Source organism: Thalassophryne amazonica, chromosome 8 (assembly GCF_902500255.1).
Source record: "Thalassophryne amazonica chromosome 8, fThaAma1.1, whole genome shotgun sequence".
In the NCBI taxonomy this organism is placed as follows: Eukaryota; Metazoa; Chordata; class Actinopteri; order Batrachoidiformes; family Batrachoididae; genus Thalassophryne; species Thalassophryne amazonica.
Genome location: NC_047110.1, coordinates 14,377,554 through 14,399,869, shown reverse-complemented (window position 1 = coordinate 14,399,869; position 22,316 = coordinate 14,377,554). Strand labels below are relative to the sequence as shown.

The 22,316-nt window shown below is 41.8% G+C and overlaps 1 pseudogene; it reads left to right on the top strand.

The window, feature by feature from the left end:
* Positions 1-10,467: 10,467 nt before the first annotated feature.
* LOC117515436 overlaps positions 10,468-22,316 on the top strand; it is a 40,551-nt pseudogene continuing 28,702 nt past the window's right edge.

Below are 22,316 nucleotides of genomic sequence, written 5' to 3'. Positions count from 1 at the left end.
AGGAATTGACAATCTCACATGCACACAGAACATGACGGGAGGATGTGGAAGACCGGCAGGAGTTGCGCGCGCGCGCGCACACACACACACCATACCGACACAGAGGAAGGTGGGATAATACGAACACAACATGACAGAAGAGGAGACTAAGACAAGAAGTTAGGAATGAGCGCCCGAGGACATCATGTAAAACTGCATTCACACACACACACTGACATACACATCCACACGGACGAGGACAGCAGGCACGTCAACATGGACTAGGAGGGGGGCGTGCCAGAACACATGCAGCTGAGCACACTAACAGCCAGACGTGCACACGCACCTGCACACACACACACGACTCCAACTCCTCCATCCAAACGACACACCCACAGATTCACACAGACAGAAGACATGAGCAGACAGAGCAAATACAACAGAAATATTGGCCACTGACCATTCAGAAAACAGGACAGACAAGGAAGAAGACAAAATACAAGACCCCCAAAACAATCCGATGGGACCCTAACAGGCCCTGTCACACCTTGACGATTTAGCCAGCGTACGTCGACTTATCAAAAAATTGTCAAATGTGCTGGATACATCACATACCTTATGCAGCTGTCACACCATGATGATTTAAGCTGCATATGCTGACAGCCCCGTTTCCACCAAGTGGTCTGAGTCATTATGGCACAATATGATGTGGGACAGAACAGTTAGTCTGGCTTGTTTGCCTTTTTATTTTATTTTATTTTTGTCTTGGTGCATCATGGGATTTAATTTCATTGCGTGCAGAATGCTGAAGAATCGACTGATGTGAAACACTGGTGTGAATGAATGAGGCGCTGTGACACTTTCAACTTTTAAAATAAGTTAACTGTCTTGTTGCGGCACAAAGCACTGGCGTCCTCTGGTTCAGCCTGAGAAACGCACCGAGGGCAGACAAAACACAGATGAACTTCTTCAAAAATGCTATGTTTCTTCAGCCATGACAAGGAACTAAAGTATTTTCGAACGTCGTTTTTCAAAATCAGGATGCTTTATCTTCTGCCATTGGTTAGTGTAACTACATAACCTCAACAGCGAGTAAAACATCTAAATGGTTCCAGTCAAAAGACATGTTGTAGTCTTTATCTTTACTGAAAGCTATTTCTTATTTTTGTGAAACTGTCAGTGTTGTATAGTAACAAAGTAAAAATACTTCACTACTGTACTTAAGTACGTTTTGGGAGACTTTGTACTTTACTTCAGTTTTTTAAATTCAGCTTACTTTCACTTTACTACATTTCCGACCTTAATTGCATACTTCTACTCTGATACATTTTCTATTCGCCATGTCGTTACTCATTACAAAAAAAAAAAAAAAAACACACACACACAAAAAGTTGCGTTTTCACCCAGAGACACCACTGATTACTAGTAAGTGCAACGAAGCCAGGCCGATTTGTCATGAGACATGTCCGGTAGGCTTTTTTGCAGTTGTGCACTTGGGGGGTGTTTGTCAGGAAAATGATAATTTCTCTACATAGAGGGTTTTCATGTGACATATCGGTCACGTCATTTTGTGTCCCGCGGCCATTCTGGCTTACGACGCGGTGACCACTGTGATACGCTACGTGCATTTGGCAAACAATTGCAGAAGCTTCAACGTTGGTGTGAAGAAGCGTCACGGCACCGTGGCGCTGAGAGAGATCCGCCGCTAGCAGAAATCCACTGCTCCCAGAATTTTATTTTATTCAGCAATAAAATGATATAAGAATACATAAAAATACTGCCGAGGATAACACAAGAACGCCTCCAATACAGATGCTTATTCAGGGATGGATCCAGAGTGAAAATGTGACAGATGCACTTTTGCCCAATTATAAAATGAAAATCGTACGCATCTTGTTATTCAATAATATTCATTCTTTTATTCGTGTGCAACATACACTGTCACACTTCTTTTAATATATTTATTATACTTCATGGACCATAGTGAACACTTCTTATTTGTATAAATATGATGTCCTAAAAAAACAACACTATAACAACAATTGACTGTAAACAGGATCAAATTTATTGCCAAAATCTTTCAATTATACCTGAATCTATATATGATTTTTTTTTCAATTGATAAAATCAATTAAAAATGACTGCAAATGATTGTACACATATCACAATTGCGATATGTGTACAATTGTGATGTATTTGTTTTAGTATACGAGGTCTGTTAGAAAAGTATCCGACCTTATTATTTTTTTTAAAAACCATATGGATTTGAATCACGTGTGATTGCGTCAGACAAGCTTGAACCCTCGTGCGCATGCGTGAGTTTTTTCATGCCTGTCGGTTGTGTCATTCGCCTGTGAGCAGGCTTTGAGTGAGGTGTGGTCCAGCCCCCTCGTCTATTTTTTATTGCGAATAAATGTCTGAACGATTTGGAGCTTTGCTGCATCAATTTTTTTCCAGAAACTGTGAGAGACCTCCAGGTGGACACCGTTCGAAAAATTAATATGGCTTTCAGGGACGATTTTATGGGGATTAAACAGATTACGGGGTGTTACTGCCGCTTTAAGGACGGCCTACAACTCCTGAGAGCGCGGCGCGCTCCCAGCCCCCATCGACAGGCTGACACCCCGCTGGAACAACCAGATCATTTCCAACGTGAAAGCTTTGTTGATCCAAGACCTCATCTCACTTTCACAAAAAGGCAGAAGATGTGGACATCAGCACTTTTTCCGGCACATTCCACCGTTACAGGAGTTTTTTTCATGGAAAGAAAAGCGGAGGGACGCGCCAGCACTTTTTCCGGCACATTAAGACAGACGTGCAGAGGAGTTCCGCGCGTCGCGGTGCAGCCGCTCGGCGCAAAGCAACGCCGTGATGAAGCCTCACGGGACATGTTCTGGCATGTCCAGCTCATGCACAATCACAATCGGATATTCACACGACTGGAAAGCAACCGGAATCCATCTGAAATCCACCTGAAAGCTGTCCTGAGAGACCAACACCGAGGTGGTTTTGTCCCGCGTAATGAACGGCTCCGTGGTACGTCCCTCCGCTTTTCTTTCCATGATAAAGACTCCTGTAATGGTGGAATGTGCCGGAAAAAGTGCTGATGTCCACGTCTTGTCACAATTGCTGTGCTAGTCAGATGACATACCGGATCAAGACAGCGTCCAGTTTAAAAATGAACGGCACATTTCACTGTTACAGGAGTTTTTGTCATGGAAAGAGAAGCTGCTCCACCGCGCGTCGCGGTGCAGCCGCTCGGCGCAAAGCAACGCCATGATGAAGCCTCACGGGACATGTTCTGGCATGTCCAGCTCATGCACAATCACAATCGGATATTCACACGACTGGAAAGCAACCGGAATCCGTCTGAAATCCACCTGAAAGCTGAGAGCCGTGGCGCGTCCCTCCACTTTTCTTTACATGAAAAAAACTCCTGTAAAGGTGGAATGTGCCGGAAAAAGTGCTGATGTCCACATCTTCTGCCTTTTTGTGAAAGTCAGACGAGGTCCCGGATCAACAAAGCTTTCACGTTGGAAATGATCTGGTTGTTCCAACGGGGTGTCAGCCTGTCGATGGGGGCTGGGAGCGCGCCGCGCTCTCAGGAGTTGTGGGCCGTCCTTAAAGCGGCAGTAACACCCCATAATCTGTTTAATCCCCATAAAATCGTCCATGAAAGCCATATTAATTTTTCGAACAGTGTCCACTTGGAGGTCTCTCACAGTTTCTGGAAAAAAATTGATGCAGCTCCAAATCGTTCAGACATTTATTCGCAAAAAAAAATAGACGAGAGGGGTGGACCACACCTCACTCAAAGCCTGCTCACAGGCGAATGACGCAACCGATAGGCATGAAAAAACTCACGCATGCGCACGAGGGTTCAAGCTTGTCTGATGCAATCACACGTGATTCAAATCCATATGTTTTTTTTTTTTTTTTTTAAAATAAGGTCGGATACTTTTCTAAAAGACCTCGTATTTAGATTTTGTTGTGATTTGGCACTTTATAAGACGATTAAATTGAAATTGAACATTTTATTGAGTCTTAAAGTAAATAAATATGAAATTGGTCACTGGATCCTTAAACTTTGGACATAATAAACTCTACATGGTGGATCCTTGATCTCTGGACATAAATAGAAATAAACACAATCTGTAGTTTTTGTAAAAAGCATTTCCTTTCAGACATTATTGGCATAAATGTCTTTCCATATATCTGAGCTGAGCTCTTGCAGCTGCTGTGCTTCACTTCAGGATGTAATTTGTAAAGAAATACAGCACGTTTCATTTTGGGAGGAAAAAAAAAACGTTTTAGTCGATTGTAGTTTCTTGTCTGTATTATGTTTGGAAAGAGGTGTCATTTTATTTAAAGCGGCAATTCATTTTGAAGTTATTAATACCGACCTGACTCTGTCTCGGCAGAGAGCTGCGCAGCTTTCGGAGCTGTGCCAACGGAACGGAGGACGATTCTCATTTCTTGACTGTAACAAGACAAGAGTCGCAGTTGACTTTAATCCACACAAAAGTGACTCACGGTATTTTAATGGCTTTGAGAGGGGTTAAGAAGCGGACTTGCCGTTTCTGAAGAGCAGCAAATCAAAGAACTAACGAGCTAGTGGATTGAAGCATTGCTTCAATGGTTCACGGCTTCAAAGTGGAGTTGCGCTATAGAAACGGTTGATTACAGAGCCGCTGCATGGACTATAGGTTGACATGAAACCCACCGAAAAGCTGTGTTCACCGCGGGGACACATTCGGCACTATTCGGGATTATTCAAGTTTTTTTTTGTTTTGTTTTTACCGATGACGAATGATGCGTAAAAAAATTTGACCGATGCAACTGCATCAGTCCAAACCGGTCTGGATCCGGGCCTGTATTTACATTGTGGTCCTCGAGCACCGAGCTGCTGATCCACAAGCGCCTGGTGAGAGAAATCGCTCAGGACTTCAAGACCGACCTCCACTTTCAGAGCTCCGCTGTGATGCTCTGCAGGAGGCCGGCGAGGCTGACCTGGTCGGCAGCTTCCTAGTTCACAATATCGCAGTGTGACACTGTCGGCCACTTTGTTACATCACCACTAAATTCACTATCTGGTATAAGATACGGATCCACTGAACCAACTGCTACACATCTATCACGATGAATAGCTTTATCTCGAAGATTTAAAGCATCGTAATAACCGTACATCCATCCATCCATCCATTTTCTTCCGCTTTATCCGGAGTCGAGTCACGGGGGCAGCAGCTCAAGCAAAGCCGCCCAGACCTCCTGATCCACACACACCTCCCCCAGCTCCTCTGGGGGAACCCCAAGGAGTTCCCAAGCCAGCCGAGAGATGTAGTCCCTCCAGCGTGTCCTGGGTCTTCCCCGGGGCCTCCTCCCAATGGGACGTGCCCGGAACACCCCTCCAACGAGGCGTCCAGGGGGCATCCGGAAAAGATGCCCGAGCCACCTCAACTGACTCCTTTCGACGTGGAGGAGCAGCGGCTCGACTCCGAGCTCCTCCCGAGTGACCGAGCTCCTCACACTATTTCTAAGGGAGCGCCCAGCCACCATGCAGAGGAAACTCATCTCGGCCGCTTGTACTCGCGATCTCGTTCTTTCGGTCATGAGCCAAATCTCATGATCATAGGTGAGGATCGGAATGTAGATCGATCGGTAAATCGAGAGCTTTGCCCCCCTACTCAGCTCTCTCTTCACCACGACGGTCTGATACAGCAACTGCATCACTGCAGGTGCTGCACCGATCCGTCTATCGATCTCATGCTCCATCCGTCCCTCACTCGTGAACAAGACCCCGAGATACTTAAACTCCTCCACTTGAGGCAAGGACACTCCACCGACCTGAAGAGGGCAAAGCACCTTTTTCCGGTCGAGAACCATGGCCTCGGATTTGGAGGTGCTGATTTTCATCCCGGACGCTTCACACTCGGCTGCAAACCGCCCCAGTGCATGCTGAAGGTTCTGATTTGACGAAGCCAACAGAACCACATCGTCCGCAAACAGCAGAGACGAGAGTCTGTGGTTCCCAAACCAGACCCCCTCTACACCCTGGCTGCGCCTAGAGATTCTGTCCATAAAAATAATGAACAGAACCGGTGACAAAGGGCAGCCCTGGCGGAGGCCAACATGCACTGGAAACAGGTTTGACTTACTACAGGCAACGCGAACCAAGCTCCTGCTGCGGTCGTACAGGGACCGGATAGCCCTTAGCAAAGGACCCCGGACCCCGAACTCCCAGAGCACTCCCCACAGGGTGCCCTGAGGGACACGGTCGAACGCCTTCTCCAGATCCACAAAACACATGTGGACTGGTTGGGCGAACTCCCATGAACCCTCGAGCACCCGATGGAGCATGTAGAGCTGGTCCAGTGTGCCGCGACCAGGATGAAAACCACACTGCTCCTCCTGAATCCAAGGTTCGACCATCGGTCAAATTCTCCTCTCCAGTACTCTGGAATAGACCTTACCGGGGAGGCTGAGGAGTGTGATCCCCCTATAGTTGGAACACACCCTCCGGTCCCCCTTCTTAAACAGAGGGACCACCACCCCGGTCTGCCAATCCAGAGGCACTGTCCCAGATCGGCACGCGATGTTGCAGAGGCGTGTCAGCCAAGGCAGTCCCACAACATCCAGAGACTTAAGGTACTCAGGACGGATTTCATCCACCCCAGGAGCCTTGCCACCGAGGAGCTTTCTAACCACCTCTGTGACTTCGGCCTGGGTAATGGATGAGTCCGCCTCTGAGTCCCCAGTCTCTGCTTCCTCTTCGGAAGACATGACGATGGGATTGATGGGATCTCTCAACCTCCCGCACAAGCTCAGGCTCCTTCCCCCCAGCGAGGTGACATTCCACGTCCCAACAGCCAGGGGCTGTGAGCATGGACCGGGCCGCCGGGCCACCCGCCCTCGACCACCACTCAATCCTCTCTGCACCCGACCCCCATGGCCCCCTCTGCAGGTGGTGAACCCACAGGAGGGCGGGCCCACGTCGCTCTTTCATGCTGAGCCCGGCTGGGCCCCATGGGCTAAGGCCCGACCACAAGGCGCTCCCACGCGACCACCAACCCCAGGCCTGGCTCCAGGGTGGGGCCTCGGCTCCGCCATACCGGGCGACGTCTCTGTCCTTGATTTTGTACTGGTCATGGAGGTTCTGAACCGTACATAACCGTACATTCCCTCCATTTTTCTATCAAGCCCCAGCCTCCTTGTAATCCAGAATGGAGATGGCACCTGTCCGCAGTGTAACACTGTCGGCCAGTTCGTTACATCACCACTAAATTCACTATCTGGTATAAGATACGGATCCACTGAACTAACTGCTACACATCTATCACAATAATTAGCTTTATCTCCAGGATTTAAAGCATCGTAATAACTGTACATTCGCTCCATTTTTCTATCACGCCCCAGCCTCCTTGTAATCCAGAATGGAGACGGCACCTGTCCTGCAGCAAATAGGTCACGTGATTGAAAACCCTCTATAGATTACAGACCTGCAGCAGGTCTGTAATCAACTTTTCTGCAGTGTGGCTTTGCTTTGAACCTTGAACCAATCGAAGCAGTGCTTCGCAGGTCGAAGCACTGCTTTGATCTACAATTCGTAGATTAATTGTTTTATTTCGCTTTATCCTAATTTTTCCCCGCTAAAACCCTGAAGAGCATATGTCTGTGAGTAATATTTAATATTTTTATGTTAAACAAACCTGTTATGGTCTTCTGAAACAGTTGATAAATGTATTTTTTAACTTAAAAACGGGACCAATGCTAATGCGTTAGCATGTCTATGGCATTTTCAATGTTAAAGTTAGCATTAAGCTGTTCGCATCAGCATGTTTGTGTTGATTTGTTTTCTGTATAATTAATGGCTCAGCGTTCGTTGTCGTAGAAGAATCAAATTGTAATTTTTTAAATTTATTTTTATTCATATATTATAGCAACAACAATAATAGTCTACATAATAGATAATAATAGACTAATAATGTTACAATACAATTTTAGAGAAAAGACAAAAAGAACCTAATGAAACAAAACAACAAAAGATAACCCTAACCCTAACCATGTAACAATGAAAATAAATAAATACATATAGATATAAATAAGTGTTTCTTGTGAACACCTAGTGAGTAGCCTACTCTCGTTTAGGTTTTGAAACCTTGTTTCTGAAGTGTTTTTGTGTGATGTGCACAATTTTCAATATTTTGACTAATACTACCAGACATTTACAAGCATAGTAATATAAAAAAAAATCAGTCCCGTTTTTGATTATTAACATTTACTTGTACTTTTACTTTCAATACTTGAGTACATTTAGTTGTACATTACTTGTCATACTTAAGTACAATAAATACTAGATACTTTAAGACTTTTACTAGAGTAGCATTTCAATCAGTGACTTGAACTTCTACCAAAGTAATTTTTTAATGGGTATCTGTACTTTTACTTAAGTGTGATTTTCCGGTACTTTATACAACACTGGAAACTGTAACATGCAGAACAAAGAAAATACACAAGTGGTCTTGCACACATAAATTATAATAAACTGTGATAAACATCACACTACTAGGCTAGCATTTAGCTTTGTCTTAGCAGCTAACGGCTAACAATATTAACGCGCTTCCATTCAGCACTGATAATATGTATATGTCACAGACATGACGAGCAAAGCTCTTCAGCGTCTCACCATGTCATTTACGCCCTTCGGACTTTTTTTTTTTTTAGTATAAATGCTTCCATGGAGCATGAGCATCAGCACTTTATTATAATACTACTACTAATAATAATGCATTATATTTAGTGCTGTACACAGTGCTAAAAGACACTTCACAGAACAGAGAAAATAACAAGGAACAAAGCAACTTTATTAACGAAGGATAAAAACAAATAAATAAATAAATAAACAACATTATAAAATCAAACCTTTGGGCCTTGTGATGGAATCACTAAGATGACCGGTCCAAGATGGCGGCCACAAACAATGAGCTCTCTACTCCTTTTATAATGTCTATCCTGTACCATCGGTTTGTGTGTGTGTGTGTGTGTGTGTGTGTGTGAGAGAGAGATTTTACTTTGCACTAAGTTTTTTTTTCTGTTTTTTTTAAAGCCAACTTCATTGACAATTCAACAGCAAAACAACAACATTGATAGCACAATTCAAACCCAAAAATTTATCACATGACCTGGAAGCTATTCAGCTAAAATGCTAATATTTACATATAAAAATTTATAAGAAATTTCATTTGATTTCAAATGGCAAAACAAGAGGCGTATCTCATGCAGCCAGTAGAGTACTATGATTCCTCACTGATTTTTGAGTCAACTGATCACATAACCTGGAAGCTATTGAACTAAAAGGCTAATATTTACATTTAAAATTAATTAAAAATATGAACAGATTTATGCAAAAACAAGAGGTATATCTCACATGACCCAGTCTGTAAAAATGCATGAGAAACACCTCTGGTCTTTGCATTTTCAATCTCTAAATTATAGCATATTAGCTCAATAGCTTCCAAGTCATGTGATCTATTGACTCAAAATCAATGTGGGACCATAGTACTTCACTGGCTGCATGAGATAAACCTCTTGTTTTTACATTTTAATCTCTAAATATTTAAAATTAATTTGTAAATATTACCATTTTAGCTCTATAGCTTCCAGGTCATGTGATCAATTGACTCAAAATCAGTCTGCAATCATAGTACTCTGCAGGCTCCGTGAGATACACCTCTTGTTTTTACATTTTAAATCTGTTCATATTTTTAATGGATTTTATATGTAAATAGCATTTTAGCTTTTTAGCATTTTAGCTTAACAGCTTCTCAATAGCTTTAAACACAATATCGCTGGTTTGAATAGCCCACCATTTTATTTTGAAAAACAGGAAGTCCGTACACGCCGTGACCGTCTACTATCGCCGCGTGTTTACTGTAAAGTATGCAATACGGGTGCACTTGAAATGTTGGAGTGGCTTTCAGACTCGCACTGTACATGAAGCGAAGAAGAGGTTTAACCGGAGCAAAGAAGAGGATAAACCGGAGCGAATGTCTGCCGAATATTCAACTTAAAACTAATTTCACTGCGGTAACAGAATGTATATTATACATTACCCTGCAACGTGGCAAAATCTGTTGGAATACTTTAAAAACATTAATTAGAAAGTTGTTTGGAAATATCACAACAAATAATTGGTTAGCAATAAAGTAAATGACGCATACTTTAAAATTATCCATCCAATTTTCCAACAAACAACTATTTAAAGAAATTCAGTGTCTGATTTATGTTTGGACCGACTGTAAAAACGTACATATTTACGTATTAAATACGTAAATATGTACGTATTTAATTTGATTATGTGTATTTTCTTCGCTCTTTCTCTTTGCTGTTGTTGTTTCCTTGTTATTATTGTTCACTGTGTGTGTTCTTTGATGTCTGAAATAATCTGAATGCTCGTCTGCACACAGAGTGCGCATGCGTCAGACAGCAACCGGAAGCTGATTTGTCACTGTTGTTGTGGAAGTTGTCGGGCACGTGATTGTGTCGTCATTGGCAGTGATTGCTGGCGACATGGCGGAGGTTTCCTTGACTAAGGTAACAGTGGCTGTTGTTATTTCTTCTCGGGAGTCTGTTTGCTGTGTTTAGTCGCTGTTAATGGTGTGAAGTCAGTGTGTGTTTATTCGGCGTAGGCTCCCTGTTAGCTAGCAGCTGGCGTTAGCTTAGCAGCTTGTTAGCTGCCTGACACAGAAGCCCTGCAGTTGTTTGAAAACACTTCATGTCTGTTAAAACTCTTCCGACAGTCTGCTTCTCTCTGTGTTGTGTAATGCTGTGTGTGTGTGTGTGTGTGTGTGTGTGTGTGTGTGTGTGTGTGTGTGTGTGTGTGTGCGCGCGCGCGCGCGCGCGCGCGCTCTGTCAGGTGGAATGTAGGTAAAGGAAGTGTTCCAGTGTAACGTGTTGCCTGAACTTAACTGTTTATGTGTCTCTGAGGTCAGAATACTGATTATTTTGCTGTGAACTACAACCCCAATTTCAGTGATGTTAGGACGTTGTGTGAAATGGCAATAAAAACAGTATACAATGATTTGCAAATCCTCTTCAACCTATATTCAATTGAATACACCACAAAGACGATATTTAATGTTCAAACTGATAGACTCTTTTGTTTTTGTGCAAATATTTGCTCATTTTGAAATGGATGCCTGCAACACATTTCAAAAATTTGGGACAGGTGCAACAAAAGACTCGGAAAGTTGATGAATGCTCAAAGAACACCTGTTTTGGAACATTCCACAGGTGAATAGGTTAATTGGAAACAGGTGAGTGTCATGATTGGGTATAAAAAGAGCATCCCCAAAAGGCTCAGCCGTTCACAAGCAAAGATGGGGTGAGGATCACCACTTTGTGAATAACTGCGTGAAAAAAATAGACCAACAGTTCAAGAACAATGTTTCTCAACAGGGTATTTAGGGATTCCATCAAGTACAGTCCATAATATAATCGGAAGATTGTGAGAATCTGGTTAACTTTCTACACGTAAGCGGCAAGGCTGAAAACCAACATACATTTGATATTGGCCGATATTTTTTCAATACACTAGGGTCAAGATTAGGTTTCTTAAGTAATGGTTTAATCACTGCAGATTTGAAACATTTAGGAACAGATCCAGAAGTTAAAGAACAATATTTCTCAAGGTACAATTGCAAGGAATTTACAGATTCCATCATCTACAGTCCATAATATAATTGGAAGATTCAGAGAATCTGGTTAACTTTCTACACGTAAGCGGCAAGGCTGAAAACCAACATTGAATGCCCGTGACCTTCGATCCCTCAGGCGCCATTGCATTAAAAATTCACATCATTGTGTAAAGCAGTTGTCTCCAAACTATTCCAGAAAGGGCCGAGAGGGTGCAGGTTTTCTTTGCAGCCACTGACTCCAGCAGGTGATGTCATTGATAAACTCATACCACCTGCTCCAAGTGATGTTAATCAGTGAAATCACCTGCTGGAGTCGGTGGCTGCAAAGAAAACCTGCACCCTCTCAGCCCTTTCTGGAATAGTTTGAAGACCACTGGTGTAAAGGATCATGGGCTCAGGAACACTTAAGAAAACCATTGTCAGTTACCACAGGTCATTGCTACATCTACAAGTGCAAGTTAAAACTCTACCATGCAAAGCGAAAGCCATACATCAACAACATCCAGAAACGCCGCCGCCTTCTCTGGGCCCGAGTTCATTTGAAATGGACTGAAGCAAAGTGGAAAAGTGTGCTGTGGTCTGATCAGTCCACATTTCAAATTGTTTTTGGAAATCATGGACATCGTGTCCTCCTGACAAAAGAGTAAAAACACCAGCCAGATTGTTACCAGTGCAAAGTTCAAAAGCCAACATCTGTGATGGTATGGGGGTGTGTTAGTGCCTATGACATGGGCAACTTACACATCTGTGATGGCACCAACAATTCTGAAAGGTACATCCAGGTTTTGGAGCAACACATGCTGCCATCCAAGCAACGTCTTTTTCAGGGTTGTCCCTGCTTATTTCAGCAAGACAATGCCAAGCCACATTCTGCACGTGTTAAAACAGCATGGCTTCATAGTAAAAGAGTGCCGGTACTAGACTGGCCTGCCTGCAGTCCACACCCGTCACCCATTGAAAATGTGTGGCGCATTATGAAGCGCAAAATATGCCAACGGAGACCCTGGACTGTTGAGCAACTGAAGTTGTACATCAAGCAAGAATCGGAAAGAATTCCACCTACAAAGCTTCAACAATTAGTGTCCTCATTTCCCAAAACATTTATTGAGTGTTGTTAGAAGGAAAAGTGATGTAACACAGTGGGAAACATACCACTGTCACAGCTTTTTTGAAAAGTGTAGCAGGCATCCATTTTAAAATGAGCGAATATTTGCACAAAAACAATAAAGTTTATCAGTTTGAACATTAAATATCTTGTCTTTGTGGTGTATTCAATTAAATATAAGTTGAAGAGGAATTGCAAATCATTGTATTCTGTTTTTATTTACATCTTACACAATGTCCCAACTTCATTGGAATTGGGGTTGTAATTTGATTACTATAAAAAAGTTTAGAACACTTGTAATTAAATAGTAAAAATAATGATGATAATAAAATATTATTTTGAAACCTTTCTTCATCTGTAAATTAAAACCATAACTTACCTGTTATTTCTTTCATTCATTCATTCATCTTCACCCGCTTTTCTGGGTTCCAGTCACGGGGGCACCAGCTCCAGCAGGGGACCCCAGACTTCCCTTTCCCGTGCCACATGTTATTTCATATTAGATTATTTCTTGTTTAACATAAGGAACCTTGGACATTTATGTTTCGACAAATAAAATAGCATGGAAATTTGTACATTTTTTAAGTCTGGTAGATTGTTGACACAACGTTGACACCACGCAACTGACGTCACAATGCTTTGGGAGGTGTTGCCTGACACTTCCAAAGCGTCTAGTGTGAAAGGCCCTTAACAGAAAGTATGACAGAGGTGATAATGAAGCCTGGAAATTATTTCTATAAAGCAGGGGTGCCCAAGTTTGGTCCTCGAGATCTACCTTCCTGACACTCTTAGTTGTCTCCCTGTGCCCAAGCAGGGAGACAATTTTGGCACAGGGAGACAATTCCGAACTTGGGCACCCCTGCTATCGACAAAGGTTGGTGCTTTAAAGATGGTATATGTGTATTAAATATGCAATTAGTATAGCAAAAGAGTGCTGCTTCCCAGTATTTGGCGTATTTGACCTTTATTTTCAAAAGGATACTTCTCCAGCCTCCCCCAACATATCACCAAGAAATGGTTTCAGTTAGGAGCCGACTGATTATGTTTGCCGATATTCAACATTCTTTATGGTTATCTGTATCAGTCATTTTTAAAGCCGATGCTTACAAGACCTCTGCCCCCATGATTTGTGTGTGTGTGTGTGTGTGTGTGTGTGTGTGTGTGTGTGTGTGTGTGTGTGTGTGTGTGTGTGTGTGTGTGTGTGTGTGTGTGTGTGTGTGTGTGTGTGTGTGTGTGTGTGTGTGTGTGTGTGTGTGTGTGTGTGTGTGTGTGTGTGTGTGTGAGAGAGTTTACAGCCAGCAGCAGCAGAAGGATGCAACATGAAGCTAATTACAAAAGGTGGTATTTTATGAATTGGTTTAAGAGTTCACAGATGGGATGTACTCTGATTTGTGATGCTGCTTATGTTGATTATAAATCTGTGCAGAGCAATGTTTTATGAGATGCCGTCATTTGCATATAAGCAAATAAACTTAAAATTGGGACAATGTTGAACGTGGCACGGCATGAGCGTGGGATATTGAAAATACATTTAAGAACCCCACTTGCTGAGCCACTACCTTCATTCAACGTGAATGAGAAGAGAAGTAATCAATTTGAAAATGTGTAATGATAAAAATGTTACATTTACACTCTGTCAAACTGCAGAAAAACTGTGGCTGATCGCAGCTGTCAGTCCCTCCAGTAATTTGCAATGGCAGGAATTCATTTAAGTCAACAAATAATTCATCCAACCTTGTCTATCTAGGCCTAGATTTTTATGTTAGGGGTGTCACGGCACACAGAAGTCACAGCTCCGTTCATATTTTTCTTTTCTTTTCTTTCTTTCTTTTTTTTAATTATCTTATAATGCCCCAAATCACAGCAAAAGCCATCTCAAGGTGTCTTACATGGAACAGTTGAACATTAAATTTAAATAAATAATTAAAAATGAATAAAAAATTCAAATACATAATTAAAAACAGAAATAAAAGAATAAAACAGATTTAAAAAAAAAAACTATTCATAAGAAAGAGACTAAAAATGGGTTTTCAGTCTTGACTTAAAAATGTCCACGGACTCTGACTGCCTCACGGTTGCAGGAAGACTGTTCCACAGAAAAGGCTGTTTGACCTGCTGACTTCTTCTTCACCCTGGGAACACAGAGAAGTCCCGCATCCTGCGACCGCAAAGCCTGGGCTTATTTGTGTTTAGATGTCACAGTTCGGTACAAATTTGGTTCAGTTTTAATTTGTGAATAGCAAAGAGCTGCTGTCAGCCTCCAGCACTGTGAGACAATGTGTAAATGTATATTCTTTTTTTCATTAAATGTTATGAATTGGATTACACATTCTCATTGGGGTAATTTTACTTTACAGCATTTTCTTAGTTTGTTTATATGTCGCACGACATGTGGAGCCAGACTCCCTTCAATATTTTATCTGTTTTAAGTACGTTTTATTTTTGCACCAATTACATCATCTCATTAAAAACTCACTGTACATTTGTACTGTTATTTGAAGTCACTGTACGCAGTGTCTTTATTTGACGCCCATCCCATCCATGAAATTTTACACTAATTTATATAAAATGTAAACTTACAAATTGGTGGTGTTTTCTGGGTAAACTCAAATGTGCACTGATTTTATCCAGTGACAGTAATTCCGCACAAATGTGAGATCAGTAGACTTTAATTTTTAGGTTGATATTTCAGGAGAAAAGGGTAAATTAACCAATTCCATTTATGTTTGTTTGGAATAATCTGGTCACGTGCTTCAGCTGACTGGTTCGCACTTTCACACAGACGGCAGACTGAGAGATGTCTTCATGCAGGGCTCGACATTGCCATTTGCCTGCTGGCCCCGCAACAGTTTGGCTCACTGTCGGCCCATTAAGGGCCAGTATGTTTTATAAAATTATGACCTGCTCGGGCCACTACAAATATTCACAAAATTCTATTTATTTTACCTTTTTTTTTTCCAGCGGCAAAGTTGAATTTCTTCATATCCCCGTGTCATGAAACTTCAGTGAGGCTGCCATGTTTGTTTTTTGTCTCACACCATGTTCCCACAGAGTCTCGTGCACACTCCTCTGAGGAAATGAGATGTCAGGTCTAGGGATGGGTATTGATAAGATTGTATCTATATCAATATCATTATTGATTCTGCTTATCGATCCGATGCTTTATCGGTTCCCTTTTCGATACCTCCTGTGAATTTTCTCTGTACTACAAGTAGGCTTTACAGATTTTCTGTGTGAACATCATTTTATTGAGTCTTAAAGTAAATAAATATGAAATTGGTCACTGGATCCTTGAGCTCTGGACATAAATAGAAATAAACAAAATCTGTAAATCAGACAGCTGCTGCAGTCTGCAGGTCTGCAGCCATACAGTTCTTGGGCTGCTGCACGTCAGTGCAGGACGTCTCATTTTGAGAGGGGAAAAAAAAACATTTTGATCGATTGCAGTTTATTGTTTGATTACATTTGGAAAGAGGTGTCATCTGATTTAAATGGCAATTCGCTTTTAAGTTATTAATTTTGACCGGACTCTATCTTTCTAACTTGACTCGGCGGTGCAGCGTTTGGAGCAACAGAACGGAGGGCGGTTCTCGTTTCTTGCAACAAGACAGGCGTCCCAGTTAATCACTTTAATCCACACAAAAGTGACTAAGGATTAACATTTTAATGGCTTTGAGGGGGGTAAGAAGCGGAGTTGCCGCTTCTGAAGCGGAGCAAAGCAAAGATCCAACAAAGCAGCAGATCGGCCGACTGCTTCATTGGTTCAAGGTTCAAAGCAGAGTCGCACTGCAGAAACGGTTAATTACAGACCCGCTGCAGGGTCTGTAATCAATGTAGAGAAATGATTATTTTCCCAACAAACGCCCTCAAAAACAGTGGGCGCTCTGAAGGACAGATAAAGGAATCGTTAAGCAAAAAGGCTGTTGATATTGGTGGATCGAATCATTTCTTAACGATACCCCTAGAGCAGGGGTAGGCAACCTGTTCCAGAAAGAGCCATGAGGGTGCAGGTTTTCTTTGCAGCCACTGACTCCACCAGGTGATTTTACTGATTAACTGATTCCATCTGCTCAAAGTGATATTAATCAGTAAAATCACCTGGTGGAGTCAGTGGCTGCAAAGAAAACCTGCACCCTCATGGCTCTTTCTGGAACAGGTTGCCTACCCCTGCCCTAGAGCAAGCACACAGGCAACAGTGATAAGGAACGACTGCCTCTGATGATTTGAGGAAGAAACCTCAAGCAGACCAGACTCAAAGCGGTGGCCTTCTGGTTGGACCATGCTACCGACAAAATTTACAAAATGAATATACAGGAAATTTTGGGGGTCCATGCCGCTGCACAGGACGGGAGGCTTGCAGAAGAAGACACCACTCCCATCTCTGGATGGAGCCGTACCTCAAACAGAGAGAAAAACAGAATCAGGTATCCAGGGATGAGATTTTTCCGTGGATTTCCGCGGATTTGACAGTCCTGGGGGTCAATTTTGTGAAACGTCCAAATCCGTTGAGAAAATTTTAAGGGGGGGGGGGGAAGAATGCAAAAAAAAATTAATGCCAGGAGTACCTTTAGGGACTTTCACAGTGGCATATTTGTAGAGCTGCTCATTGCAGCGTTGTTTCATTTAAATATGGCCGAAATCCGTGCGTACTCAGCCTTTAACAGTGTTCGTTCATACTTGCAGCTGCGTGTTCGCGTTTTAATGTGTGCACACAGTCGCATGTGCCATGCTGCACCAGTTTCAGTGCTATTTTCTGCCTCTGTGGAAGTGCGCTCTGTTCTCTACTGCATGGTGTGGTACGGCTCAAAAACAGTCATTTACCATTATTATTTATTTTTTTATGCAGCGAGTGCGTTTATTTTAGAGTCACAGCTCTTTTCAGCTTTGATCAGACTGATCGATCAGGGCGTTTGATGAGCGCACCGACATACAGCGAGTGCGCGTTTATTTTAAAGAGTCGCAGCTCTGATGAGAGAGAGAGAGAGCTTTTATGAAACGATGCGACACAGTGAAACAGTCCTCATATATAATTAGTCCAGTATGATAAAGTGAAGCAATGTTCTTGTGATACAGTGTTATAGGTGGAGATCACATCAACTAAATATAAACCTTATATGGTCTGACAGTTCAATGGACATAGAACATTGGATTATACATGTACATGTATTTGAGGATATACATGTACATCGTAAATTGATCTTAAATTGGGAGAACTGTCTAAGTGTAATTTGGATGAGTTAAATGCAGATAAATTTAATTGTATGTATGTGTACAATAACAATAAAAGGCTATATTATAAAGAATGTCTATAAAAACAGAATTGTGGGAGTTTGGAGGCTGATTCTTTCTGCACAATATGACTCCTTTAATAATTATCTTATTAGATTTAATATTTTAAATTTGTCCATTGAACATTAAAATCTGGATGAAAAACGTTTTTAATGTGTTTTAAGCCTGTTCGAGTTCAGTGATGACGTTAACGGTCATTAAGGATTCAAGGATTCAAAGCAAGTTACTTTGGTAAAAAAAAGTATTGACATTAACATGTTTATTGCTCTCAGAAACACGTCTTTATTTACAGACCAAGTCACTGACGTCAAAACAAAACAGAGCAAATTGTGACTGAAGGCGTGATAGGTATTGTAATTAATCTAAATTAACGCTTTATTTTGACAGCCACAATTTTAATAGTTAATAGCGACAGCCTGCAGTTATTACTTATGAGCTACTTAGGAAGCTAATGATTAGCTTACCATCATGCTTTGCCTCTTCGTCTCTTTAGCAGCTTGTATCTTCTCGTCTTCATCTTCATATTGTTGTATAAATTCCCAAAGTCTTCTGTACTTCTCAAGCGTCTCGCCGCCAGCAACTTTCTCTTAAAAACTCACAGCAGTAAACACAGAGTCCGCCATTGTTTATGTTTGTGTCACGTATAAAACAACGTCACTGCAGTTTGCTCTGCTGACCCTGCCCACGTCGAAGAGGTACTGTTTGCAGTAGAAAAGGACGCGCTTGGAACCAAACCGAGTAGAGCTGAGTACAGTAGAGCTGAGTAGTGCTGGAGCGTTGTAGTAGAAAAGCGCCTATAGTGACTTTAATCCACACAAAAGTGACTCATGATTGACATATTTTAATGGCTTTGAGAGGAGTTAAGAAGTGGATTTGCCGCATCTGAAGAGCAGCGATTCAAAGAACCAACAAGCCAGCGGATCGAAGCATTGCTTCATTGGTTCATGCTTCAAAGTGGAGTCGCGCTGCAGAAGCAGTTAACAGACTTGCTGCAGGGTCTGTAATCAACATAGAGAAATGATAATTTTCCCGACAAACATCTTCAAAAACAACGGCCGCTCCGAAGGGCCGATAAGGGAATCGTTAAGCAAAAAGACTATTGATATCGGTGGATCGAATCATTTCTTAATGATGCCAGAAAAGAACCGGTTCTTGATACCCAACCCTAGTCATACCATGTATTCTGTGTACAGTTCTGTACACCAATCCGTCACGTGCATACTGTTTCCGCTGTATCACTGCTGCATTGTGGGAAGTGTCATTGATTCTGCACCGTGTGTTCTCAGTGTAGACACTACCTTTTTCTGAACTTTTTGTCATGAATAAACACCACAAAAAAGTGTTTGTTTTTTTGTTTGTTTGTTTATTTATTTATTTTCGCAGATTATATATGAACATGAAGGAGTGTTCATACATCCAGTCAGTGATGAAGATGGCATTGAGCAAGACTTACTCATTTCTGGGTCACTTCGCATCACAGACAAGGTGACTTCACACTTTTGGTTGTCTGCAATGACACAGTATTTATTATGGCAGGAAATGATTGACACCCCCCCCCCCCCCCCCAAATAATTATTATAATAGTAATTGTACAATTGTATTTTTAGCAATTAAAATGTTTAATCAGTATTACTCTGTGCCTTAGTTTTATTACAGCTTTGCACTAAATAGAATTGATGAGCCATATAAAAATATGTTTATCAGTTTAACTTTTCTGCATAACTAAAGTGGGATGTGAAACAATCCTTTTTTTCTTGTTGTTGTACGAACTATATAAGATGGGGCATAACTGGATATGTTTGGGGCTTTTCGCATTAAAATCAAAAATCATGTCAGTGAGGGCAAGTGAAGCCATAAATTTAAAAGTGATTAAGTTTCTTTGGATTGTAATCTTATTAAACATGTAAGTTGTGAAGACTGTTTGGGATGGGATAAAGGGAAAATAAATGGTGAAAATGTTCAAACCCTATGGGCTGTTTTGGGATATAATCCCCCCAGTCCTAGTCGCATACAGTTGGATTTCTGAGTGCACATAAGAAATGTAACTTATGATGTTTTGTCCACATTGTTAGGATGGTGAAATCTTTGTGGAGTACAGACCTCTGGAAGACACTGTTGATCCATCCAACATGCTCTGTGCTGGCAAGGTCTGCCTTATTTTTCTGCTTTAGATTTTAATTTTACAGCAAAGTTTTATCAACTTCTTAATAACCATAGATAATTTAAATCCATTTAGTTATTGTAGTATAACTGTTAGCAGGCTGTAAATAATTTTTTCAGGCACTTGTACACTGTGAAATGAAACAATTCCCAAGGTACCTTTGGCTTTTCATAAGCTTAAAGTGGAACTGGCATGACTGTGTGTGTGTCTCACTGATTCACATTGCTTTATGATAGTATGTCTTTTGTTCTGTTGACAAAAAAGATGTTTTGATTGAATTGTGATCCTCGCACACATTTTTCTCATCAAAATATTACCCCTTCAGCAGCAGTGTTTGATCTTGCGAGGGCAAAAGCAACTGAAATGCAACAATTTCAGCGTGACGTCAAAGAGGTAAAGCACCAGGCTGACTGAGCTCAAAATACTGTCAATCCCCACAAGCAGCTCCGGGAAAAACATTAGTTTGTCACACATTTTTTGTGTCCAATCTGACCTGTCTTTCTCTCAATTTCAATGGAGCTTTATTGACATGGGAAACATACGTTTACATCGTCAACACAAGTGTTACATCGAGCAAAAAATAAAATTAAAGCTCTCACTCACTCACTCACACACACACACTCTCTCTCTCTCTCTTTTAAAACAATGGGCTGGAAATACAAATCACTGACTGTGTTTCATGTTCATTCCCATTTCAGAAGAAAGCATGGGTTCTTCCATGAAGGGATCCTCAGCAAAAATGCACTTCAAAGATAAATCAATTTCATCACTCTCCCACATTCTGTGTAATGCATGTTGTCTCTCTTATTTGCGAACTCAGCCACAACCTATGAACCTATGAGGCATATTTTCATGCTGAAGACACATCTTTCTTATCAGTCTCAGAGGTCAAGTGTCTGCTTTCAAGCAGACCAAAGTGAAGACTTCCAGGAGTAACATTGCATGCACCTTATGGTTTAAACAGGAAGACAGAATTTGCATAGGAAATTTTACATTTTAAGAAAAATCACCAAATTGTCCATTTTATAGCTTTTTTTTTTTTTTTTTTTTTTTTTTTTTTTTTTTGGTATGTTATTTAGGACTTAGTACAACTCAGCCACATGGGGTGTGCAGCCAGTACACTCTGAGTGCAGGTCTCAACCCGGAATAATGAGTAGGGTTGCTTCAGGAAGGGCATCTGCTGTAAAATAAGCCAAAAAAACAAAAAAAAACATGCAGAATACAAATGTGATCGTTAAGGCCCGGGTTAACAACGACCTTCATTGGTGCCGTTGCCTAACGGTGCCAGTGGAAATTGGGTTACTGCTGGGGGAAAAGAGGAGGAGAACGTGTCCAGACAGTTGGGAGAAGAGGAAAAATAGAAGGGTGGAAGTGAGAGTCGTGACTTCTAATGTTGGCACTATAACTGGTAAAGGGAGAACCTGTCTGACATGGTAGAGAGGAGAAAGGTCGACAAATTGTGTGTGCAAGAGACCAAGTGGAAGGGAGTTAAGGTCAGGAGCATAGGCTGTGGCTTCAATTATCATGGTGAGGATAGGAAGAGAAATGATGTTGGGGTCATTTTAAAGGAAGCGTATGTTAAGCTCTGTGGGGAAAAAAGCTGTTCCTTTCCCTATTAGCCTGTGTCCTTATACTGTGGTACCTCCTCCCTGACGGCAGAGGAACAAACAAGGAATGTCCTTTGTGGCTGTTGTCCTTGCAGATGGCCTGTGCTTTTCCTCTGCAAGCACTCAATATACAGGGTCTACGTCTGGGAGCTCAGCTCTTACAGTCCTTTGTGCATTCTTCACCACCTTGGACAGATCCTTTCTGTCTCCTGTACAGCTGCTGTACCACACTGTGCAGCAGTCGATGGTGCTTCTGTAGAAGTTCCTGAGCAGCTATGGAGCCAGACCAGCCTGCTGCAGTTTCCTCAGGAAGAACATCCTCTGCTAGGCTTTTTTCACCAATTGAAGGAGTGACAATGAATATCATCAGTGCATATGCCCCACAGGTAGCTGGTGAGATGAAGGAAAAGAAGATTTCTGGAGTGAGTTTGATGAGATGGTGGAGAGTGTCCCCAGGTATGAAAGAGTGGTAAGAGGAACAG